This window comes from Giraffa tippelskirchi, chromosome 5 (genome assembly GCF_054371585.1).
Source record: "Giraffa tippelskirchi isolate mGirTip1 chromosome 5, T2T-mGirTip1v1.2.pri, whole genome shotgun sequence".
NCBI lineage: Eukaryota > Metazoa > Chordata > Mammalia > Artiodactyla > Giraffidae > Giraffa > Giraffa tippelskirchi.
In genome coordinates, this window is record NC_137279.1 from 97204921 (window position 1) to 97231837 (window position 26917).

Sequence of the window (26917 nt, forward strand, 5' to 3'; positions counted from 1 at the left end):
TTCTGGATGCTGATTTACTGACTTCAGCCAGCTAGTAAATTCCAGACAAGCCATATCTGGTACCGATTTTCCATCCTGAAATTACAATGCCTGTAGTTGTTGCAAGCACTTCTGTCTGAGAAATCTCCTGTGTGATTTACTCCTACTGAGCAGAAAATGCTGAATAACATATTTCAGCATGCCTTACTTATGGACAATGAGTATGTGTGGAGAGGCAGGAAATGAGAGAAACAGCTCACAATTCTAGGTTTAGTTTTGTCAGGACTACATGGGAAAACAGACCATATTTTTATCAAAACTAAGTTTGCTGTTCCTTGAAATATGCAGAGGAGCAAAAAATTATCAATAGTTCTGTTTACCTAGAGGAAGAAAATAGGAGAAAACACTCACACGACAAATGAACCACATGTACAACCCAATCCCCAGACCTGAGATGTCTCTGATTTACTGCAGGAAACAGGGGAGTCTCTCAATTCAACTATCGGTCTGGCTGGCTTGGTTTTAATTGAAAGCAGTTGCCCTCTCCCCACCCAGCCCCAAGAATGACTCATCACCTGCCCCCCAGGCCAAGTGTTTTACAAAATATTCTGCATCACCATGGCAACAGTCAAATATCTGCCCTCACTTGGGTGTGGTTAGACTGAATACTACTGCCTTTTTTTTTTTTTTTTTTGGTATCTGTTTGAGTAGTTATAGATTTGAAATAATAATCACAGGAAGAGGCCATTTGGTACAAGAGAACTGTCACCATAGCAGAGCAAGAAGCAAAAAGAAAAGAAGGAGACCCAAAACAACACAATTTTTTATTACCAAAAATAAATAGATAATAACTTTTTAACTTTGTTAACAAAATGTATGTCTCTCCTGTGACATTAGCCACACATAACACTGAACCACCTAAGGAAGATGGGAAATAGAAATAATGATAGTTACTGAGGTTTTACTATGAGGTGCCCTAATCCTCACAGCATCACTTATTTTTATTCCTGTTTTACAGATGCAGAATCTGAGACACTCGGAGATTAAGGTTATACAACAGGTAAGTTACAGAGCAAGGATTCAAACTCGGGAAGTCTGATCTAAGGACCCACCCTCATAACCACTACATCTGATTACCACAGGTTACAGGAGAGGAAGATCCTCACATGTCATCTGGTTGTGTTATTTGTTGGTTTCTTTTGCCAACTAAAGTCAAATTATATCAAGGCTTTGAAGACTAAAACAGGGTGGATTTCTAATTTGTCAGTTAACTGATAAACAAGCAAAAACTGAGGAAGTGGTAGAGTAGAGACCCAGCTGGTAGGATGGACATGTTCCACTCACAGATGCATGGAGAAAGTTCTGTTTGCTGCCAGTCAACCTAAATTCCTCCTTATGCTCCTCCTTATGCTTGGTGTTACCTGCCACAACCAAGGACTCCACCCAGTTTGACCAGGCATCTTACAACCCCCAGCCCACATCACAAGGGGGCTTCTGCTGGGGACGGATCGGCACAACTCCACCGCCATGACTGGAAACACAACCCACAGAACCTATCCTACCAACAGAGAGCCATCAGGGACACACATGACAACCTAATGCCCTGAAGTAACGTCCTCATTTGCCGGGACACCCCGCTCGCTGCTTGAATTGCTTGAACTCAAGAAAGGGCTACTAGCTTTGGGTTCAGAGCCATTATTTGAGAAGATAAAAAGGGAGACAATGACCACATTCATTTAATGCTCAACTAAGAGATCTGGTTGAACCTAAATTCAAATGCCAACTGAGGATTACATGGAATCACTTTTTTTAGGCATTGAAGTAATTTAAGCATTTTGTCATCGTTGGCTAGCAGTTTTGTTAGACCTAATTCAGGTCATTAAAGGTAACATGAAGTTAACTATGGGCTTAATGCTTTATGCTGTGTCATAATGCAAAATGACTATGCCACAGAAGCAGGGGCACTAACCTATTACTGTGAGACCTGTCCTGGGGAGGTCAGCAACCTGTGATTGCCAGAAATTCATCTCACCATCACAGTGCACACCCTACAGCGGGACTGTCCAAGCTCATTACCCATCTCTGCAGTTGACTGCCTCTGGGACTCGGTAAGTTACTTTATTCTCTGTCCCTCAGTTTCATTACTCAAAATAGGGGGATAGTAATAGCTCCTACTTTTTTAAGATGGTTCTGAGGATCAAGGACACTAACTCACACCAGGTGCTTCCTGGACACCCTGCCACATGTTTCAATCTTAGATTTAAGAACTTTGTCGTTCAGTTGAGCTTACTTATTTCCATCTAAGCTCAGTCTGACCCCTGAAATATGCTTTGTTTGGAAGGTCAGTTTGTCTGCTAACTGGGAGTGTGTGCGCACCGGCTCAGTCACTCAGTTGTGTCCAACTCTTTGCTATTCTATGGACGGTAGACTGAGAGGCTTCTCTGTCCATGGGATTCACCAGGCAAGAATACTGGAGTGGGTTGCTATGCCCTCCTCCAGGGGATCTTCCCAACTCAGGGATGGAACCCTCGTCTCCTGCGTCTTCTGCACTGGCAGGCGGATTCTTTACCATTGTGCAACCTGTGAAGCCTATGAACTGGGACGACACTGTATAAGAAGTGGTCTTTCAAATTTTATCAATTTGTCTCTCTTTTGCTCATGTTCAGTTTTTCTAAAGTATTTACAGCCAAAGGGGCCTCCCCAGAATATCGGAGCCCTAACAGGGCAATGCAAGAGCTGCAAGAGATGTGGATTTGATCCCTGGGTTGGGAAGATTCCCTGTAAAAGGAAATGGCAACCCACTCCAGTATTCTTTCTGGGAAAATCCCATGGACACAGGCTCTTGGCAGGCTACAGTCCGTGGGGTCACAAAGAGTCAGACACAGCTGAGCACACACATACATACATTAACAGGGCAAAGTCAAGCACAGTTTCTTTTTAAAATCCTGTAATTCTGATTACAGTCCCAACCAAGCACCTGGATCAAGTTCAAAGGGCAGTGGAGCAGGGCAGGAACAGAGGGGTCAGACGAATTTCATAAAAACAAACCATAAAGCTTCTTTGCTGTGAATCCACTAATGCAAGCATGGCCAGCTCTAAGGAATGGGGCCCAATCCCCATTGTGTTAACTCACAATACACTTCAGTGAGAGGGGTGCAAGCTGCCATCAACATTCCCACATTTCTTCAGAATTCCTACAAAGAATGGATCTAATGATAACGGTCTGGGGGACAGTGTGGGAGGGCATGGGTACCTGCCTGCAGTTTCATTTACAATAGCAAAAAGATTTGTTTTACTTAGTGGCATATTTACTTATTTACTTGCAGGGCCACATTGCAGGTACTCATGAGGACAATGAGGGGCCAATGTCCCCCAAATTGCTCCTTGCTTACTGTCACTTCTCTCATTTCCCACTCTATGGCAAAGTGGCAAATTATTAACACATTAAGAATGTGCATCAATTATGCTTTAAGGGTATTTTGAGAATTTCCTATATTCCCACTCTCCCCTTCCCCACCAAGATCAATGAGGCATCCTGGAATATTTCGAAATTAGGTTTTGTCTAGATGTATTAGAAAAGGGAAAAGGCAGGCCACAGAAATGCTATTTGACCAGAGCCATTCTCCTGATTTTAAGAACTTCCTTTTGAATTTTCAGCTAAATACCCCAATATAACAGGCATGTCTCATCCACTAGCTTGAAATGTTTCTTAAGAATGGCCTAAAACTGCTAAAACTAGTGAGATTATGTATGCTCCAGTTCAGTTACAGGAGTTCTTGGGTGATGGGACTTCTAGTAACTTTGCTTTACTGGGCTTTTGCTTCCCAGCTCCTCTACACAGGAAGGGCTGGACACACAATGACTGTTACTGTTTCTAGGTACGGGTGCTGGTTAAGATGTTCTGCATACCAGGTAGTGGCTAACTCAAATGCCTTGGAGCTGGTAGATGACAAGACAGAGTCCCTGGGGTACATCCCCAACTCAGTTCTGCTTTATTGCTGCTGTGTAGGAAAGGCAGGAGATTTTTAGACATTCCCACATTTTCACAAGAAGCCAGAAATTCAGAGTGTTGTACAAAATCTCCTGATTTTTAAAGTTGGCAAATTACTAAAATGTTTTTCAAGGACAGCATGGATGACCAAAGAGGTAATTCACAATCTCCGACCATAGAAGACACCCTGGAACATTTGCACTTGACCTTTCAAGGTTTGGTGACCCTGGAGCACTCATGATATTATTTTAGTGTCCCATGTTATTATTTGCTTAGGTACCTAAAGACTTGGCTATTGTACATCCATTATCTCATTTCATCCCTCACAATAACACTGATTTAAGGACTAGTACTATTTCCATCCTCAGATGAGAAAACCTAGTCTCAAAGAGTCTGAGTAACTTACCCAAGGTCCCAAAGCAAGTCCACCTTGGGGATCTGTCACGGGGCAGTCATGCCCTCCAGCATGAGGCTCTACTGCACCTTGTGCCTAAAGTTCTTGGAATTCCGCTGAGCCCACTCTCAGACTGGGAGTATTACTACATTCAAATCCCATGTGGCAGGATGTTGACCACTCCAGATACAAAATTTATTTAATTCTTCCCCTTTAGTGAAAGAGTGTTACAGTTTTGCAGTGTTATAGTTTTGCCAACAAATATCTAAAACTAGTCAGTCAAAAAGCTACTGTGAAGCAATTGCATGCTATGCATTCAAATGTCTGAACTTGCAAAATTTGGCACACAGAGTGCTGTGAGAGGCTGCCAAACACAAGGGAGGAATAAGAGGAAAGGTAAACCATGGAGCACTACTGGATTTTTGTTTTCCCATGACAGTAGTGAGAACTGGAGACTGTAAAGGGGGTGGAAAAATCTGTGTGGGATTTTACCAGAGCCAGTTTCCACTTTTTTTTAATTACTTATAACAGTAAATAGTTACCAAGCAACTGTAACCAAGTTACTACATCAGTGGTGAAAATACAATACACACACACACACACACACACACACACATCATCTTTCCAATGAAAGTCCCCTGATTCATTTTCTCCAATCCTTACTATCATCATTCACAGATCTGCAGTAGCTTTGATATCATCATTCCTTCCAGTGAACCAGAGGGAAAGAAACAGTGGTGTGACTGTGGTATGTGTGTGTGTGTGTGAGAGAGAGAGATAAATGGAGCAAGACAGTTAGAAAGGGAGTCAAATATTTTGATCAATTACCGCAGCAGCAGGCTTAGTCACATTAGTTTAGGACAGTCTGATAAATTTTAATAGGATCACTATTATTTGGGGGAAAGTAATTAAAGACTGAGCAGCCTCTGCCATAAAGCAGTGGGGTGAAATGGTTACTCACGAGGGGCTCTAGCACCAGACTGCCAGATTTGGATTCCAATTTCTTTACTTACTAGCTAGGTTTTCCTTTCTTCTTTCATTCTTCCTTTCTTTTTTTTTTTTTGCCTTTTGGTCATGCCACAGGCTTATGGGATCTTAGTTCTCCGACCAGGGATTATACCAGGGCCCTCAGCAGTGAAAGCATGGGGTCCTAACCTCTAGGCCACCAAGGAATTCCCTAGCTAGGTTTTCTTGAATGCATTGCCTAAACTTGATAAGTTTTAGTTCCCTATCTATAAATTGGGAGTAATAGTACACTCTGCATCATAGGGTTGTTGTGAGGATTAAACAAGTTTAAATAGATTAAAAATTTAGAACAGTGGATGGCACATAATTCAGTTCAGTTCAGTCGCTCAGTCGTGTCCGACTCTTTGCAACCCCATGAATTGCAGCACGCCAGGCCTCTCTGTCCATCACCAACTACCGGAGTCTACCCAAACCCATGTTCATTGAGTCGGTGATGCCATCCAACCATCTCATCCTCTGTCGTCCGCTTCTCCTCCCGCCACCAATCCTACCCAGCATTAGGGTCTTTTCCAATGAGTCAACCCTTCGCATGAGGTGGCCAAAGTATTGGAGTTTCAGCTTCAACATCAGACATTCCAATGAACACCCAGGATTGATCTCTTTGAGGATGGATTGATTGGATCTCCTTGCAGTCCAAGGGACTCTCAAGAGTCTTCTCCAACACCACAGTTCAAAAGCATCAATTCTGCGGTGCTCAGCTTTCTTCACCGTCCAACTCTCACATCCATACATGACGACGGGAAAAACCATAGCCTTGACTAGACGGACTTTTGTTGGCAAAGTAATGTCTCTGCTTTTAAATATGCTATCTAGGTTGGCCACAACCTTCCTTCCAAGGAGTAAGCGTCTTTTAATTTCATGGCTGCAGTCACCACCAGCAGTGATTCTGGAGCCCAAAAAATAGTCTGACACTGTTTCCACTGTTTACCCATCTATTTCCCATGGAGTGATGGGACCAGATGCCATGATCTTAGTTTTCTAAACGTTGAGCTTTAAGCCAACTTTTTCACTCTCCTCCGTCACCTTCATCAAGAGGCTCTTTAGTTCTTCTTCACTCTCTGCCATAAGGGTGGTGTCATCCGCATATCTGAGGCTATTGATATTTCTCCCGGCAATCTTGATTCCAGCTTGTGTTTCTTCCAGCCCAGCGTTTCTCATGATGTACTCTGCATATAAGTTAAATAAGCAGGGTGACAATATACAGCCTTGATGTACTCCTTTTCCTATTTGGAACCAGTCTGTTGTTCCATGTCCAGTTCTAACTGTTGCTTCCTGACCTGCATACAGGTTTCTCAAGAGGCAGGTCAGATGGTCTGGTATTCCCATCTCTTTCAGAATTTTCCACAGTTTATTGTGATCCACACAGTCAAAGGCTTTGGCATAGTTAATAAAGCAGAAATAGATGTTTTTCTGGAACTTTCTTGCTTTTTCGATGATCCAGCGGATATTGGCAATTTGATCTCTGGTTCCTCTGCCTTTTCTAAAATCAGCTTGAACATCTGGAAGTTCACAGTTCACGTATTGCTGAAGCCTGGCTTGGAGAATTTTGAGCATTACTTTACTAGCATGTGAGATGAGTGCAATTGTGCGGTAGTTTGAGCATTCTTTGGCATTGCCTTTCTTTGGGATTGGAACGAAAACTGACCTTTTCCAGTCCTGGGGCCACTGCTGAGTTTTCCAAATTTGCTGGCATATCGAGTGCAGCACTTTCACAGCATCACCTTTGAGGATTCGAAATAGCTCAACTGGAATTCCATCACCTCCACTAGCTTTGTTCGTAGTGATGCTTTCTAAGGCCCACTTGACTTCACATTCCAGGATGTCTGGCTCTAGGTGAGTGATCACACCATCGTGATTATCTGGGTCATGAAGATCTTTTTTGTACAGTTCTTCTGTGTATTCTTGCCACCTCTTCTTAATATCTTCTGCTTCTGTTAGGTCCATACCATTTCTGTCCTTTATTGAGCCTATCTTTGCATGAAATGTTCCTTTGGTATCTCTAATTTTCTTGAAGAGATCTCTAGTCTTTCTCTTTCTGTTGTTTTCCTCTATTTCTTTGCACTGATCACTGAGTAAGGCTTTCTTATCTCTCCTTGCTATTCTTTGGAACTCTGCATTCAGATGGGACTATCTTTCCTTTTCTCCTTTGCTTTTCGCTTCTCTTCTCTTCCCAGCTATCTGTAAGGCCTCCTCAGACAGCCATTTTGCTTTTTTGCATTTCTTTTCCATGGGGATTTTCTTGATCCCTGTCTCCTGTACAATGTCACGAACCTCTGTCCATAGTTCATCAGGCACTCTGTCTATCAGGTCTAGTCCCTTAAATCTATTTGTCACTTCCACTGTATACTCATAAGGGATTTGATCTAGGTCATACCTGAATGGTCTAGTGGTTTTCCCTACTTTCTTCGATTTAAGTCTGAATTTGGCAATAAGCAGTTCATGATCTGAGACACAGTCTGCTCCTGGTCTTGTTTTTGCTGACTGTATAGAGCTTCTACATCTTTGGCTGCAAAGAATATAATCAATCTGATTTCGGTGTTGACCATCTGGTGATGTCCACATGTAGAGTCTTCTCTTGTGTTGTTGGAATAGGGTGTTTGCTATTACCAGTGCGTTCTTGTGGCAAAACTCTATTAGCCTTTGCCCTGCTTCATTCTGTACTCCAAGGCCAAACTTGCCTGTTATGCCAGGTGTTTCTTGACTTCCTACTTTTGCATTCCAGTCCCCTATAATGAAAAGGACATCTTTTTTGGGTGTTAGTTCTAGAAGGTCTTGTAGGTCTTCATAGAACCATTCAACTTCAGCTTCTTCGGCGTTACTGGTCAGGGCATAGACTTGGATTACCATGATATTGAATGGTTTGCCTTGGAAACGAACAGAGATCATTCTGTCGTTTTTGAGATGGCATCCAAGTACTGCATTTTGGACTCTTTTGTTGACCATGATGGCTACTCCATTTCTTCTAAGGGATTTTTGCCCACAGTAGTAGATATAATGGTCATCTGAGTTAAATTCACCCATTCCAGTCCATCTTAGTTCGCTGTTTCCTAGAATGTCGACGTTCACTCTTGCCATCTCCTGTTTGACCACTTCCAGTTTGCCTTGATTCATGGACCTAACATTCCAGGTTCCTATGCAATATTGCTCTTTACAGCATCGGACTTTGTGTCTATCACCAGTCACATCCACAGTTGGATATCGTTTTTGCTTTGGCTCCATCCCATCATTCTTTCTGGAGTTATTTCTCCACTGATCTCCATTAGCATATTGGGCACCTACTGACCTGGTGAGTTCATCTTTCAGTGTCCTATCCTTTTGCCTTTTCATACTGTTCATGGGGTTCTCAAGGCAAGAATACTGAAGTGGTTTGCCATGCCCTTCTCCAGTGGACCACAATCTGTCAGACCTCTCCACCATGACCCATCCGTCTTGGGTGGCCCCACTCGGCATGGCTTAGTTTCATTGAGATAGACAAGGCTGTGGTCCGTGTGATCAGATTAGCTAGTTTTCTGTAATTTTAGTTTTAGTGTGTCTGCCCTCTGATGCCCTCTCGCAACACTTACCGTCTTACTTGGGTTTCTCTTACCTTGGGCCTTGGGTAATTCCTCTCGCCGCCGCCCCCGCCGGCCCCAGCCCCCGGCCCGGCCTAGGCCTTGTCGGCCGCCGTCCCCGGTCCCCGGCCCGGCCTAGGCCCTGTCGGCCGCCGCCCCCGGCCCCTGGGTCCCGGCCCGGCCTAGGCCCTCTCGGCCGCCGCCCCCGGCCCCCGGCCCCCGGCCCGGCCCAGCCCCTCTCGGCCGCCGCTCCCGGCCCCCGACCCCCGGCCCCCGGCCGCCGCCCCCGGCCCCCGGCCCCCGGCCCCCGGCCCCCGGCCCGGCCTAGCCCCTCTCGGCCGCCGCCCCCTGCCCCCGGCCCCCGGCCCGGCCTAGGCCCTCTCGGCCGCCGCCCCCGGCCCCCGGCCCGGCCTAGCCCCTCTCGGCTGCGACAGCTCGGCGCAGAAGCGAGGCGGCTGCGACGACTCGGCGCAGAAGCGTGGCCGAGAGGAGCTAGGCCGGGCCGGGGGCCGGGAGCCGGGGGCGGCGGCCGAGAGGGGCTAGGCACATAATTAGAACTCAACAAATACCAACTTTAATGCTATCATCTCTCCCAGTGAAAAACACTGATAACTCAAAAATGCTGACCATTGGTGTTTCTCATCAAGGATGACGTCACCGCTAGTCTGGGAAATTCAAAAGTGAGATGTTCTGTTTTGTCAGGTTTTGGCTTGGTTGTCACAATGATTGGCAAGCACTGCCAACACTCAGTGGGTAGGGTTAGGGTTGAGGTTAGATACTAGATGTTCTACAATTGATGGGTCAGCACAATGGTGAACTGCCTCACATCCTACACAGCTTTATATATCCTCCCAGTCTTCACGTAGGTAAAAAAAAAACAAAAAACTTTGATTATCTGAAAATGAAGCCTAATTCCATTTTACATATAAATGCAAAATATTTTTTTGCACAGCTTAAATATTACTGAATTTTCCAGGAACACAACTATCATGTAAACCGAGTGAAGTTAAACTTCTTCTTGCTCAGACACTTCCCTAAGAATAGTTGTTCAGACCCTTCCAAAGAATAGTTCACATTTTGCAAAATTAGATGACCAACAACAATTTGAGTCATCAGCATACCTGTGTCAGCCAGTATGTGTAGCTATCGGAATCACAGGGCTCCTATGTGTACTTAGGAGATTCCAGCTCCATCATGATGTCTTCCAAGGGAGCTACGTCTGAGCAATTACCTATTGGAATTGATAGCGGGTTTTTTTTCAATTTTTTTGTTTTTTAGTGTGTTATTATAGATTACTTCCCTTTTATTTCTCTTCTACATGACTATTTGAATATCAGATTCTTTTTTTGAGGTTATGCATATAGATGTTATGCATGCATGCATGCTAAATCATTTCAGTCATGTCCAACTCTTTGTGACCCTATGGACTGTAGCCTGACAGGCTCCTCTGACCATGGGATTCTCCAGGCAAGAATACTGGAGTGGGTTGCTATGCCCCCCTCCAGGGGATCTTTCTGACCCAGGGACCAAACCCAACTCTCTTGTGTCTCCTGCATTGGTAGGCAAGTTCTGTACCACTAGTGCCACCTGAGAAGCCCCTAGATGTTATATTAGCTATGAATTTTGTTTCGGGAAAGTAAAGGGAGTAAAAGTATTTGTTATGAACGGGGATGTTGGACCATAAGTGATGGAAGAACCATACTCACAGAGCCCACAATTTAAAGAGAATTCATTAACTGACAGATTATGTAAATAACAAATTCTTTTAATTAGTTGATAGATGTTAAGTATGTCAACTATGTTGGTAATTGATGTAGCAGACAGAATAATGCCCCCTACCAAGATGTCCACATCCTAATCCCCAGAATCTATAAATATGTTAGATAACATAACCAAGGAGAATTAAGATTGCAGGTAGAATTAAGGTTACTAAGGTTACTTAGCTGACTTTAAGCTAGGAATTATTCAAGTGTGCCCAGTGTAGTCACAAAAATCCTTAAAAGTGGAAGAGGGAGGCAGAAGAGTGAGAGTCAAGGAAGATGTGATTATTAAAGAAAGGTACAGACAGATGCAACACTGCTGTCTTTGAAGATGGGAGAAAGGGGCCATGAGCCAAGGAATGCAAGTAGCCTCTAGAAGTTGAAAGGACAAATAAACACATTTTTCCCCTGAAGCCTCTTGAAAGGAACACAGTCCTGTCAACTGAGGAGCCTGCCAGACTACAGCCCAAAGGGTCATGAAGAATTGGAAACAACTGAAACAACTTAGTTCACACAGCTTGCAGGATCTTAGTTCCCTGACTAGGGATTGAACCTGGGCCCCCCACAGTGAAAGCACTGAGTCCTAACCACTGAACTGCTGGGGAATTCTCCATTTGATTTTAATTCAGTGTCCCTCACCAACCCCCACCGCCCCACCCCACCACCTGAAACCAAAACCAAAACCAACAAGCACCTCCTAGCACTTAGTACTCTTCTCTCTTGGTAGTAATTATTTATTTTAGAATATCGATGCTGCCATTGTATTACATTTAACTTACATGTATAGAGACAATTTTTGTACATATATCTCTTAAAATTTTATTTATTTATCTTTGGCTGCACGGGGCCTTCATTGCTGCATGGGCTTTCTCTAGTTGCAGTGAGTAGGGGCTATTCTCTACTTGTGATGTGGAGGTTTCTCATTGGAATAGCTTCTCTTGCTACAGAGCATGGGCTCTAGGGCACATGGGCTTCAGTAGTTGCAGCTCACCCGCTCCAGAGTATGGTTCAGAAGTGTGGCACACAGGTTTAGTTGCCTCTCGGCATGTGGGATCTTTCTGGACCAGGGATCAAACTGGTGTCCCCCGCATTGCAAGGCAGTTTCTTCACCACTGGACCACCAGGGAAGCCCAAGACAATTTTATTTTTTTTAATCAATTTATTTTAATTGGAGGATAATTACTTTACAATATTGTGATGATTTTTGCCATACATTGACATGAATCAGTCACAGGTACACATGTGTCCCTCCATCCTGAATCCCTCCCCCACTCCATCTGTCTGGGTTGTCCCAGAGCACCGACTTTGGGTGCCCTGCTTCATGCAATGAACTCGCACTGCTCATCTATTTTACATATGGTAATATACATGTTCAATGGTATTCTCTCAAATCATCCCACCCTCATCTTCTCCCACTGAGTTCAAAATCTGTTCTTTACAACTGTGTCTCTTTTGCTGCCCTGTATGAGGGCAAATTTTAAGACAAATCTGAAGTTCTTAAAAAGATGAGAAAGAGAATTCCCTGAGTGGTTGGAACTTGGTACTTTCACTGCTAGGGCGGATTCAGTCCATGGTTGGGGAACTAAGATCTTGCAAGTGTGTGGCACAGCCAAAAAAAGAAGAAAAAAGAGAGAGAGAGAGAGAAATAATCTAAAGGTAAGGGGGGAAAGGTAGGGAGAAGAGTAAAATGCAATTATGGTGAACAGGATTAGGAAGAAAGTTGAAAGAGCATGAAAACAAAACAAAAAATACAAAAAGAATAGGAAGAGACATGTGGTGGGAAAACAGCAGGGAGCAAAGTGAAATATCTCTTCCTTCCATCTGTAAGGCTCACTGCCTTTTATTTCTGCCCTTCATCTCCACACACAGAGCAACACTCCTGGTCACAGTGCCCTTTGGCTTCTTTCTGAATCGTGCTGAGTCTTAAGGTTCAATAGGGCTTCCCTGGTGGCTCACATGGTAAAGAATCTGCCTGCAGTGCAGGAGCCACAGTTTGATCCCTGGCTCAGGAAGATCCCTTGAAGAAGGGAATGGCAACCCACTCTAGTATTCTTGCCTGGAGAATCCCAAGGTCGGAGGTGCCTGGCAGGCTGCAATCCATAGGGTGGAAGACAGGGCTGAGTAACACTAATGCTCAGTGGGCCTCTGATGCCCCCTGCAGGTCATCAAGGCTAACTGCTCACTCTCTTCCTCTCTCCTTTAAGGTAATTTATCAAATGGTACTTAATCTTTACTGACAAGATTAAGCACCTGTATCCTGCAATGCAATAGAACAACTACAGGCTTCAAAAAGTGTATGTTTCCAGGAATGATATTGAGATCATGCCTTGGAATTACCCATGTTTATTAAATGAGAGATTTTACAATGATTTATATTGTCAGAACTGAGTTCAAATTCCTGCTCTATAACTGACTAACTGTATGATCCTGGGAAAGTTCATGAATCTCTTGAAGCTATTTCTTCACCTTTAAAGTGAAGATATCAAGACATACTTTATTGGTTGCTATGAGATAATTAAGTGAGATATTATGTACGTAAAGTGCCTCATTCAATATCTAGTACCTGGTAGCTCGCCAATAAGTGGTAGCTTTTATTACCTTATTTTAAAAACAAAAACAAACTTCCCTGGTGGCTCATCTGGTAAAGAATCCACCTGCGATGTGAGAGACCTGGGTTCCATCCCTGAGTTGGGAAGATCCCTTGGAGAAGGGACTAGCTACCCACTCTAGTATTCTGGTCTGGAGAATTCCATGGACTATATAGTCCTTGGGGTCTCAAAGAGTTGGACACAACTGAGCGAGTTTCACTTTCAAAAAGAAAAATAATATGTTAAGATCTCTACATCCATTGTGATGTTAGAAACCAAGGAAATGTAAACGAGAGTCTTAAGTTCTTTATTCTTCTTCCCTCTATCCTCCTCTCTCTCTCCCTCTCCCTGCCCTCTCTTTCTCTCTATGCTAGGGGCTTCCTTTGTGGCTGAGACAGTAAAGAATCTGCCTGCAATGCTGGAGACCCAGGTTCGATCCCTAGGTTGGAAAAATCTCCTGGAGGAGGTAATGGCAACCCACTCCAGTATTCTTGCCTGGAGAATTCCAAGGACAGAGGAGCCTGGAGGGCTACAGTCCATGGAGTCACAAACAGTCAGACACGAATGAGCGACTAACACATTCCATAATAAAGATGGTTATGGTTTCTGTGGTTTCTGCTCTGAAGTGAGAAATTCTACAGGTAGAGCCCTTGCTTCCTGCAGCTGTCAGCTCTCCTGTGAGAAAGCACTATCTTCACTGTGACTCATTTTTCTAGGAGGGCCCTTAGAACTCTAAGTACTTTTGTCTTGCAGCCCTAGAAACTTGGCAGGCCTACAGACTTTTCACACAATAGATTCCTATGCCTTGGAACCTACTTTCTCCGACCTTAATCCCACTGTGGGGTGGGTACAGATACTGCTAATTAGCTACTCTCAATATAGCCACTGGCAAAGTACCCCAAAAGCAACAATTCAGAAATCCATCCCCTCTGCTATTCCATGAGATTTGACGGGTACAAGCACTGCAGTCCAGGTTTCAAGGAGAGCTAGCTAGGATGGCATTTCTGAGCTAGTTTAAACTGCTAAACATACTCTACCATCCTTTAGCATATTTAGTCTTGCCATGGATATAAGAATTGGAGAAAGACAAGAGGAGCATCTTACTTCTCTTTTTTTTTTTTTAATTGGAGGATAATTGCTTTACAATGTTGTATGGGTTTCTGCCATACAACATGGTGAATCAGCCATAGTATACTTATGTTGCTCCCTCCTGAGCTTCCCTTGCACCCCGCACTCCATCCCACCCCTCTAGGTTGTCACAGGGAACTAGGTTGAGTTCCTTGTGTTATACAACAACTTCCCAGTAGCTATCTATTTTACATGTGGTAATGTATATGTTTCAATGCTACTCTCTCAATTTGTCCCACCATCTCCTTCCCCCACTGTGTCCACAAGTCTGTTTCTCAGGGTCTGCCTCTCTATTCCTGCCCTACAAACAGGTTCATCAGTACCATTTTTTCTAGATCCCATACGTGTTATTATACAATATTTATTTTTCTCTTTCTGACTTACTTCACTCTATAACAGGCTCTAGGTTCATCTACCTCACTAGAACTGACTCAAATTCATTCCTTTTTATGGCTAAGTAATATTCCATTGTATATATGTGCCACAACTTCTTTATCCATTCATCTGTTGATGGACATCTAGGTTGCTTCCATGTCCCAGCTATTGCAAATAATGCTGCAATAAATAGTGGGGCTCATGTGTCTTTTTCAGTTATGGTTTTTTCAAGGTATATGCCCAGTAGTGAGACTGCTGAGCCATACTCTTACCCCCCTTTTTACAGAAGAGGGCAGAATCCCCAAGATCTCATTTTATATATTAATATATGTTAGTTCTTATATACCCAATTTAGAAACCAAAAAGATTAAATAATGGAGCAATCTTTCTCTGTGTAAGGCCCAGTAGACTAAATTTTGAAGTTCTTCTAAGCCCCTAATAAGACAGTGGTCATCAGCTAAAGGTACAAACTATTAGGTATTGAGATAAGCATATCTCTTAGCTTACTGAGGAAAATTAGCCTTAAAGTATATTTGGAAATAATGGTGTATAAAATTTTCCTAATTCCTCAAAGGATGTTGCTAATAGACAAAAATTTTACCTACTGACCAGAAATTCAGAAGATTCAGAATGGAAGAATTAAATAGAGTATAATCTATAAACATATTAATCTCTATTTTGTATACTTGACACTAATATAATATTATAAATCAATTATGCTTCAATTTTTTAAAAGTAAATGGAAGAAATGGGTAATTATCTAACTATATTTGTGGCAGACAGAATAGTAGGTCCTGATAGATGTCTACATCTAGTCCCCAGAACCTATGAATATGTCACCCACATGGCAAAAGAAATTTTGTCAGAAGTGATTGCATTAGGGAACTTGAAATGAGACCCTCGGTTGTCTGCATGGGCTCAAGGTGATCACAACAGTCCTTAAGGGTGAAAGAGGCAAGCAGAAAAAGTTAAAGGAGTTGTGAAGACAGACAGGTTGGAATAAGTGAGTGAATAAGTTCAGTTGCTCAGTCATGTCCAATTCTTTGTGACCCCATGGACTGCAGCATGCCAGGCCTCCCTGTCCTTCACCAACTCCCAAAGTCCACTCAAACTCATGTCCATTGAGTCAGTGATGCCATCCAGCCATCTCATCCTCTGTCATCCCCTTTTCCTCCTGACTTCAATCTTTCCCAGCATCAGGTTCTTTTCAAATGATTGCGTTCTTCAAATCAGGTGGCCAAAGTATTGGAGTTTCAGATTCAACATCAGTCCTTCCAATGAATATTCAGGACTGATTTCCTTTAAGATGGACTGGTTTGATCTCCTTGCAGTCCGAGGGACTCTCAAGAGTCTTCTCCAACACCACAGTTCAAAAGCATCAATTCTTTGGTGTTCATCTTTCTTTATTCAACTCTCACATCCATATATAACCACTAGAAAAACCATAGCTTTGACTAGACAGACCTTTGTTGGCAAAGTAATGTCTCTGCTTTTTAATATGCTGTCTAGGTTGGTCATAGCTTTTCTTCTAAGGAGCAAGTGACTTTTAATTTCATGGCTGCAATCACCATCTGCAGTGATTTTGGAACCCCAAAAAATTAAGTCAGCCACTGTTTCCACTGTTTCTCCATCTATTTGCTATGAAGTGATGGGACCGGATGCCATGATCTTAGTTTTCTGAATGTTGAGTTTTAAGCCAACTTTTTCACTCTCCTCTTTCACTTTCATCAAGAGGCTCTTTAGTTCTTCTTCACTTTCTGCCATAAGGGTGGTGTCATCTGCGTATCAGAGGTTATTGATATTTCTCCTGGCAATCTTGATTCCAGCTTGTGCTTCATCCAGCCCGGCATTTTGCATGATATATTCTGCATATAAGTTAAATAAGCAGGGTGACAGTATACAGCCTTGGCGTACTCCTTTTCCTATTTAGAACAAGTCTGTTGTTCTATCTCCAGTTCTGACTGTTGCTTCTTGACTGGCATACAGATTTCTCAGGAGGCAGGTCAGGTGGTCTGGTATTCCCATCTCTTTAAGATTTTCCACAGTTTGTTGTGATCCACACAGTCAAAGGCTTTGGCATAGTCAATAAAGCAAAAGTAGATGTTTTTATGGAACTCTCTTGCTTTTTCAATGATCTAGCGGATGTTGGCAGTTTAGTCTCTGGTTCCTCTGCCTTTTCTAAATCCATCTTGAACATCTGGAAGTTTATGTTTCATGTACTGTTGAAGCCTGGCTTGGAGAATTTTGAATGATATACAGTTGCTGGCTGGGGGCCCAAACCAAGGAATGCAGGCACCCTCTAGAGGCTGGAAAAGGCAAGGAAACAGATTCTCCCCCCAAACCTCCTGTCCTGCTTACATCTCTATTTTAGCTCCATGAGACCCATTTCAAAGTTCTGACCTCCAGAACTACAAGATAATAAATTTATGTCATTTTAGGCCACTATGTTTGTTTGTTTGTTACAGCACCATAGGGACGTATTTTGGCTATTAAAGTTAATGTGCAGTTTGGGTGAGAAAATATTGATCAAGGTGAAAGTGTCAGTCTTTCAGTTGTGTCCAACTCTTTGCGATCCCATGAACTGTAGCCCTCCGGGCTCCTCTGTCCATGGAATTCTCCAGGCAAGAATACTGGATAGGATAGCCATTCCCATCTCCAGGGGATCTTTCCGACCCAGGGATTGAACCTGAGTCTCTTGCTTTGCAGGAGGATTCTTTACTGTGTGAGCCACCAGGGAAGCCCATATTGACCAAAACTGTCGGCAAATTCTGTGATGTTCTTTTTGTGTGTGCTCAGTGGTACTATAAGGGTTTCTTAGGTAGCTCAGTGGTAAAGAATCCTCCTGCCAATGCAGGAGAATCAGGAGATGAAGGTTCAGTCTCTGCATTGGGAAGATCCCCTGGGAAGGAAACGGCAACCCACTCCAGTTTTCTTGCATGGGAAATCCTGTGGACAGAGGAGCCTGGTTGGCTACAGTCCATGAGGTTGCAAGAGTCGGACACTATTTAATGACTAAACCACCACCACCACCGTAGAATTCCCTCCATGAGAACTTATGTACAAATCCATGTCTTAAGGTCTCAGTACCAGAAACAGGTAAGCTGTTTCTAAGCAGAGGGTTATTTTTTTTAACTCTTTTAGAAATACATAATATACATCACATGATACATTTGTCAAAAACCACAGAACTACACAACATAAAGAATGAACCCAAATGTAAATTATGGACTTTTGTTGATGTTAACACTACTGGTTCATCACTTATAACAAATGTACCACTAATGCAAGATGTTAGTAGTAGGAGAAACTGGAGGAGAGGGAGTGTATGGGAACTCTCTGTAGTTTTGGTTCAATTGTTCTGTGAATCTAAAACTTCTCTAAAAGCTAAAGGTCTTTTTTTAAAGTATACATACAATAAAGTGCACACAGAGGAGATTCTGGGAAGATAGCTGCAGCAGCATAGCTTTTCAATCTCTTTGAATCTTCACATTAAAAACAGATAAGCAACTAGAAAGCAAAACTAAACACTATGAATATTCACAATAAAACTTCAGTGGTAAATTATCCCTGTGAATCCCCAGATGAAGGCAAGTGGGGACAAATCAATAATCCAGTGCTGCACAGTATCAGCATCAATATAAGAACAAGGAAGAAATGGGGCAGTGTCTGATGCACTGGAGAACAGAGCTCCAAAACAGCAACAGGTACAGAAGGCACAGGTGAAATGGAGCGTGTAAGGAACACCCATAAAGACTGAGAGGGCTGGGGCAGTCTGGCTCCTATGAACTCTTGGAACTCATGTCCCAGGGCTTCGCTCCAGAAGAGGAGCCCCAGCTGGAGAGAAAATTCAGGGAGTAGAATCAAAATTGAGCAAGGACGAGAGAGAGAGAGAGAGAGAGAGAGAGGCAAGGTCCTGATCAAAGTCCAGGAGAACAGATACTGCAAATCTCAGAAAGCAGGCTTCCTATTTTAATATTATACCAAAACACAGAGGAAGCTCTGGAGGAGTTATAAAAGTGCCCCTGTCTCACTCTAAAGTCCAAGAAAAATACATTAAAGTCAGCAACAAAAAAGGATTTAGGTTGAATGCTCATGAAGTTATTATGTTAAAAAAAAAAAAGACTAAGGAGTAAAATAACACCCCTACAAACAATAGAGTGTCCAGAAAGACATACCCACAAAACATATCAAAACTGTAACCTATCATTTCAAAATGATCTGCAAGATGTTAAGAAGTGGAACATCACATGGAACACTACCAGCATCTTCATAGAGTCCCAAGTGTGCAGGGTGTGTGTGTGTGTGTGTGTGTGTGTGTGTCTCTGTGTGTGTGTTGTTAGACTGTCCTTCTTGGTGTGTAGGAGCTCTTCATACTTAAAATCCTTCATCAGATGTGTTTTTGCAAATACCTCCTTCCACTCTGAGGCTTGCCTTTTCATTATTACTACTGGGATCTTTCAGTTAATAAAAATTCTCAACTATAATGAAGTTCAACTTATCAATATATTTCCTTTATGGTTTGTGATTTTTGTATTTTGTCAAGGAATATTGCCTCTATGGTCATGAAGATCTTCCAGGTTATCTTCTCCGTGGGGAGTTGGGGTTATTCTGAGTGAGGAGATGGCAACCCACTCCAGTATTCTTGCATGGAAAATCCCATGGACAAAGGAGCATGGCAGGCTACAGTCTATGGGGTCATAAAGAGTTGGACACAACTGAGTGACTAAACAACAACAGTCATAAAGATCTTCCAGGCTGCCTTCTAGAAGTTTTACTGTTGTACCTTTCATGTTTATATCTACAATCCATCTGGAATTGATTTTTGTGCATGAGATATAACAGGGTCAAGGCTCTTTTATTTTTCCATCAGCTATCCAATGGATCTAGCACCCTTTGATAAAAAGATCATATTTTCTCTGCCAGGCTGCAGGGACACCTTCATTGTAAATCAGGTGTCCACTTATGTGTGGGTCTGTGTCTATGCACTCTATTTTACTGCATGAGTCTTTTTGTCTATCTCAAACCTAATACACCCAAAACTGAATTCCTGATCTTCTTCCCTAAGCCTGTTCCTCTTACTGTCTGCCCTGTCTCAGCTGTGGGCAATTCGATACTTCCAGTTGCTCAGGCTAAAACCCTTGGTATCACCCTGACTTCTTTCTCTTATATTCCACTTTTAATTCATCAGACCCTACTGCCTTTACGTGCAATTACATCTGGAATAACTACCTCTACCACTCCCACCCTGGTCCAAGCCAACATCACCCTCATCTAGACTACGGCAATAACTTCCTAACTGGTCACCCTGATAAATGGTACCTGATTGGATGTAAGGCATGGGAGAGAAGGAGGAGTCTGTTACCATCCAGGCTTCTGGGTTTGGATGGTGGAAACTGCTTTCCAAAGTGGGAAAGGAAAGAAATTGATTTGGGGGCAGAGGGAAGAAAATCACCCTTTCAGCCTCTTCTCTATCTAACAGAAAAAGTAATACTGTTAAGCTAGCTCATGTAAGTCAGATCATGTCCCTGCTCTACTCATAACCTTCCAATGGTGCCCCATCTCATTCAGTGTAAAAGCCAAAGTCCTTACAATGACCAACAAAGTTCTTTGTAATTTAGCCTTCTAGCCTTCACTGCTGCTGCTGCTAAGTCGCTTCAGTCGTGTCCAACTCTGTGCAACCCCATAGACGGCAGCCCACCAGGCTCCGCCGTCCCTGGGATTCTCCAGGCAAGAATACTGGAGTGGGTTGCCATTTCCTTCTCCAGTGCATGAAAGGGAAAAGTGAAAGTGAATTTGTTCAGTGCGTGTCTGACTCTTAGCGACCCCAGGGACTGTAGCCTACCAGGCTCCTCCGTCCATTTGGGATTTTCCAGGCAAGAGTACTGGAGTGGGGTGCCATTGCACTAGCTCTTTCTACATACTTCACTAACCCTGATGTAGCTACAATAGCCTCTTTGACATGCCTTGAAAAACCAAGCCTACTCCCACCTCAGCCTTTGCATTTGTCATCTTCCCAAATACCTAAATGGTTAGCTCCTTCATTTTCATCAAGTCTTTGTTAAAATATCATCTTTTTAGGGAGGTTTTACCCTGACTAGCCTATTTAATTGTAATCCAATCCCCATTCTGGTACTCCCTATCAGCTTTTTCTACTTTATCTTTTTCCTTAATTCTGATCACCTTCTAACTTTGAACTCAACAAAAGCAATGTTGAGAAAAACCAAGCCAGCATTTTATCATGAGAACCATACAACAGAATCTTCTGAGGAATGCATCATATTAATAACATCCATAAAAGACTTTAAAATATTTTTGTATATTTTTTTCACTGCTCTAAGCCTAGCGCTCAGAAGAGAACCTGATATATAGTAGATGTTTAATAAACACTTTATTGAGTAGACTCAATACATGAATGAATGAATGGACCAAGCACATCTTAAATATTGCCAACATTTAGAGGTTTAATAAAAGGGGATGAACTTTCAAAGGAGACAGAAGAAACAACCAGAGATGGAAAAAGACCTAAGTGAGTCTAATACCCAGACACAAAGGGTATTTCCTGAGTGACGGAGTATCTTTTGTTATTCATAACAAGCCCTTTTCAACCATACCTGAATTTATACTAATGAGGTTAGTGAAGAGTATTACTCAGGGTAGAGACCCTAAATGGCCACCCACTCCAGTATTCTTGCCTGGAGAATCCCAGGAACGGGGGAGCCTGGTAGGCTGTAGTCCATGGGGTCGCTAGGAGTCAGACACGACTGAGCAACTTCACTTTCACTTTTCACTTTCATGCATTGGAGAAGGAAATGGCAACCCACTTCAGTATTCTTGCCTAGAGAATCCCAGGGACAGGGGAGCCTGGTGGGCTGCCGTCTATGGGGTCACACAGAGTCGGACACGACTGAAGCGACTTAGCAGCAGCAGCAGAGACCCTAAATCATCTTTAGAATTGGGGAACCAACTATGTGATTAGAGTTTGGAACTTTCAGTCCACCTGCTGACCTCTTGGGAGGGAGAGGTATTACAGATTGAGTTCAATCACCAGCGACAAATGAGTTAATCAGTTGTGCCTACATAATGAAACCCCAAGTAAAAACTCTGACAGGGTTTGAAGGAGAGTTCAAGTTGGTGAACTTGATGTGCTGGGAGGGCATGGAAGTTCTGTGCCAACCCTCCTCCACCCTCTCATCTCTATCCCAGACCTTGCATTTGGTTGTCTCTGAGTTATATCCTTTATAATAAAATTGTTATGGAAAATATATGCTTTTCTGAGTTTTGTGAATTACTGGATTGCGGCAGGGTGCACAGGGAGAGGGGACCTGAGACTCTCTAAATTTATAATTCAGCCAAGCAGAAGTGGGCACCCCATTTGCAGCCGGTATCTGAAATGTGAGCAGTCTTGTAAGATTAAGCCCTTAATCCAAGGTGTGTACTGACTCCAAGCAGTTGGAGTTTTAATTGAATTAAATTATTGAACACCCAGTTGGTATCAGAAAATTGGAGTATTGATCATTATTTGAAAAAACGAAACAGCCAGTAGGGGACAGAGTCTATCTGAACTCAAACTTTGTACCACAATGTAGTTAAAGAGTAATTAAGTTTGCCAGATCATGCCACATGAAAAGAAAAGAGGGCAAAGGACAGATGTCCCAAAATTTAATGAGAAAGTAAATTATTCCAAGGACTTTCCTGGCAGTCCAGTGGTTAAGATACTGTGCTTCCACTGTACAAGGTGCAGGTTTGAACTCTGGCCAGGGAATTAAGAGCTTGCATGCCACGTGGCACAGCCAAAAAGGTTTAAAAAGAAAGTAAATGACTGCACAAAGAGGAAAATTTCCAGAGACATCCAAATTAAACTTGGATGAGATAATGTTGAGGAAATCAAGAGAAAAGGAAGTTTAAAGGAAAGTAATCAACACTGTTAACTGCTATGAAGAGATTAAATAAGATAAGGCTTGACAAATATCTACTGAATTTAGTAGCTGTGAATAACAATTCAAAGAGTACCTGGGGCCTGAACTTATAATGAGTTGAAAAGTGTGTTTGTTTCTCCCCTTGGGAACTTTGGCTGTGGTAGAAAGAGAAGGGGTAGCAATGGGATAGTGTTATAGGAATGAGGGTTTCTACTGTCATTATTGATTGTTCAATATTGGGTGAAACAGGCTTGAGCAGGTTTAAATGGAAATGGGCCAAAAGTCAGTTCAGTTCAGTTCAGTCTCTCAGTCGTGTCTGACTCTTTGTGACCCCATGGACTGTAGCATGGACTGCAGCACGCCAAGCCTCCCTGTCCATCACCAACTCCTGGAGTCCGCTCAAACTCATGTCCATTGAGTCAGTGATGCCATCCAGCCATCTCATCCTCTGTCATCCCCTTCTCCTCCTGACTTCAATCTTTCCCAGCATCAGGGTCTTTTCAAATGAGTCAGTTCTTCGCATCAGGTGGCCAAAGTATTGGAGTTTCACCTTCAGCATCAGTCCTTCCAGTGAATATTCAGGACTGATTTCCTCTAGGATGGACTGGTTGGATCAGCCAGAAGTGGAGAGTGCTTAATGGTAGGTGCCAGGCCCACAGCTCAAGAGTATGGTCAAAAAATAGGCTGACAAGTTTTTGCTTTTATTTTTATAATTTTTGTGTTGTTAAATTTTCTTAGCATGTACAGTTGATATTTTTCTCTGTATTAAAAAAAAAAAGGTGCCAAAAAAAAGAAAGATCCTTATTTTAAAAACAAACCTTCACCCCCTAGCTGCTGCCCTCTCTCCTACTCAGGGCAAGCTGTCTGAAGAACAGTTTGTTCCTGATTGTATGCATCTATTCACAAGGCTTCCCTGGTGGCTCAGTTGTAAAGAATCAACCTGCAATACAGGAGACTTGGGTTTGATTCCTGGACTGGGAAGATCCCCTGGAGAAGGGAACAGCTACCAACTTCAGTATTCTGGCCTGGAGAATTCCATGGACAGAGGAGCCTGGCGGGCTACAGTCCACGAGTTGCAAAGAGTCAGGCATAGCTGAGCAACTTTCATGTATACATACATTCACTTTCTACTCATCCTCCATGCCCTCCAGTCTAGCCTCCAGCCTCACTTCATCTAAATAGCATTTGTTGAGGTCTCTATGAAGACTTCAGAGAAGGCAATGGCAACCCACCCCAGTACTCTTGTCTGGAAAATCCCATGGATGGAGAAGCCTGGTAGGCTGCAGTCATGGGGTCACGAAGAGTCGGACACGACTGAGCGACTTCACTTTCACTTTTCACTTTCATGCATTGGAGAAGGAAATGGCAACCCACTCCAGTGTTCTTGCCTGGAGAATGCCAGGGACGGCGGAGCCTGGTGGGCTGCCATCTGTGGGGTCGCACAGAGTCGGACACGACTAAAGCAACTTCACGGCAGCAGCAGCTATGAAGACCTACAATAACTTCTAGAACTAACACCCAAAAATGATGTCCTTTTCATTACAGGGGACTGGAATGCAAAAGTAGGAAGTCAAGAAACACCTGGAGTAACAGGCAAATTTGGCCTTGGATTACAGAGTGTACCAGGGCAAAGGCTAATAGAGTTCTGCCAAGAGAACGCACTGGTCATAGCAAACACCCTCTTCCAACAACCCAAGAGAAGACTCTACACATGGACATCACCAGATGGTCAACACCGAAATCAGATTGAGTATATTCTTTGCAGCTAAAGATGGAGAAGCTCTATACAGTCAGCAAAAACAAGACCAGGAGCTGACTGTGGCTCAGATCATGAACTCCTTAGTGCCAAATTCAGACTGAAATTAAAGAAAGAGGGGAAAACCACTAGACCATTCAGGTATGACCTAAATCAAATCCCTTATGACTATACAGTGGAAGTGAGAAATAGATTTAAGGGACTAGATCTGATACACAGAGTGCCTGATGAACTATGGACGGAGGTTCGTGACATTGTACAGGAGACAGGGATCAAGACCATCCCCAAGAAAAAGAAATGCAAAAAAGCAAAATGGCTGTCTGAGGAGGCCTTACAGATAGCTGTGAAAAGAAGAGAAGTGAAAAGCAAAGGAGAAAAGGAAAGATATACCCATTTGAATGCAGAGTTCCAAAGAATAGCAAGGAGAGATAAGAAAGCCTTCCTCAGCGATCAATGCAAAGAAATAGAGGAAAACAATAGAATGGGAAAGTCCAGAGATCTCTTCAAGAAAACTAGAGATATCAAGGGAACATTTCATACAAAGATGGGCTCAATAAAGGACAGAAATGGTATGGAACTACAGAAGTAGAAGATATTAAGAAGAGGTGGCAAGAATACACAGAAGAACTATACAAAAAAGATCTTCATGACCCAGATAATCACGATGGTGTAATCACTCACCTAGAGCCAGACTTCCTGGAATGTGAAGTCAAATGGGCCTTAGGAAGCATCACTAAGAACAAAGCTGGTGGAGGTGATGGAATTCCAGTTGAGCTATTTCAAATCCTGAAACATGATGCTGTGAAAGTGCTTCACTCAATATGCCAGCAAATTTGGAAAACTCAGCAGTGGCCACAGGACTGGAAAATGTTGGTTTTCATTCCAATCCCAAAGAAAGGCAATGCCAAAGAATGCTCAAACTATTGCACAATTGCACTCATCTCACACTCTAGTAAAGTAATGCTCAAAATTCTCCAAGACAGGCTTCAGCAATATGTGAACTGTGAACTTCCAGATTTTCAAGCTGGTTTTAGAAAAGGCAGAGAAACCAGAGATCAAATTGCCAACATCTACTGGATCAACGAAAAAGCAAGAGAGTTCCAGAAAAACATCTATTTCTGCTTTATTGACTATGCCAAAGCCTTTGTGTGGATCACAATAAACTGTGGAAAATTCTGAAAGAGATGGGAATACCAGACCACCTGACCTGCCTCTTGAGAAACTTGTATGCAGGTCAGGAAGCAACAGTTAGAACTGGAAATGGAACAATAGACTGGTTCCAAATAGGAAAAGGAGTACGTCAAGGCTGTATGTTGTCACCCTGCTTATTTAACTTATATGCAGAGTACATCATGAGAAACACTGGGCTGGAAGAAGCACAAGCTGGAATCAAGATTGCCAGGAGAAATATCAATAACCTCAGATATGCAGATGACACCACCCTTGTAGTAGAAAATGAAGAAGAACTAAAGAGCCTCTTGATGAAAGTGAAAGAGGAGAGTGAAAAAGTTGGCTTAGAGCTCAACATTCAGAAAACTAAGATCATGGCATCTGGTCCCATCACTTCACAGCAAATAGATGGAGAAAGAGTGGAAACAGTGTCTGACTTTATTTTTTGGGGCTCCAAAATCACTGCAGATGGTGATTGCAGCAATGATATTAAAAGACGCTTACTCCTTGGAAGGAAAGTTATGACCAACCTAGACAGCATATTAAAAAGCAGAGACATTACTTTGCCAACAAAGGTCCGCTAGTCAAGGCTATGGTTTTTCCAGTAGTCATGTATGGATGTGAGAGTTGGACTATAAAGAAAGCTGAGTGCTGAAAAATTGATGCTTTTGAACTGTGATGTTGAAGAAGACTCTTGAGAGTCCCTTGGACTGCAAGGAGATCCAACCAGTCCATCCTAAAGGAGATCAGTCCTGGGTGTTCATTGGAAGGACTGATGTTGAAGCTGAAACTCCAATACTTTGGCCACCTGATGCTAAGCGCTGACTCATGTGAAAAGACCCTGATGCTGGGAAAAATTGAGGGCGGGAGGAGAAGGGGACAACAGAGGATGAGATGGTTGGATGGCATCACCGACTCAATGGACCTTGGTTTGGGTGGACTCTGGGAGTTAGTGTTGGACAGAGAAGGCTGGTGTGCTGCGGTTTATCAGGTCGCAAAGAGTCAGACATGATTGAGCAACTGAACTGAGTATGTATATAACATCCAGCTAAAGACTAGCAGGGGGGCACTCTTTCTGCCCGCTTCTGATGTCTATGTCAAAAGCTTTCTCTCTTTTGTACTCTAATAAAACTTTATTACACAATAGCTATGAGAAATCAAGCCTTGTCACTGGCCCCAGATTGAATTTTTCTCCTCCAGAGGCCAAGAATTCCGGCATCTTTCATGGCTCAGCAACAACCTTTCAATAGCTAGGAAACAATAGTTGGGAAATAATACTTTCT

The 26917-nt window shown here is 42.9% G+C and overlaps 1 long non-coding RNA gene across 1 annotated transcript; it reads left to right on the top strand.

Annotated features, from left to right (window-relative positions):
* The first annotated feature begins 1270 nt into the window (after positions 1–1270).
* LOC145506380 (uncharacterized) lies at positions 1271–26780 on the top strand. The gene is made up of 2 exons (XR_014053835.1): positions 1271–2087; positions 24254–26780. It is a non-coding gene; the product is annotated as an uncharacterized LOC145506380 (long non-coding RNA).
* The last annotated feature ends 137 nt before the right edge of the window (positions 26781–26917 follow it).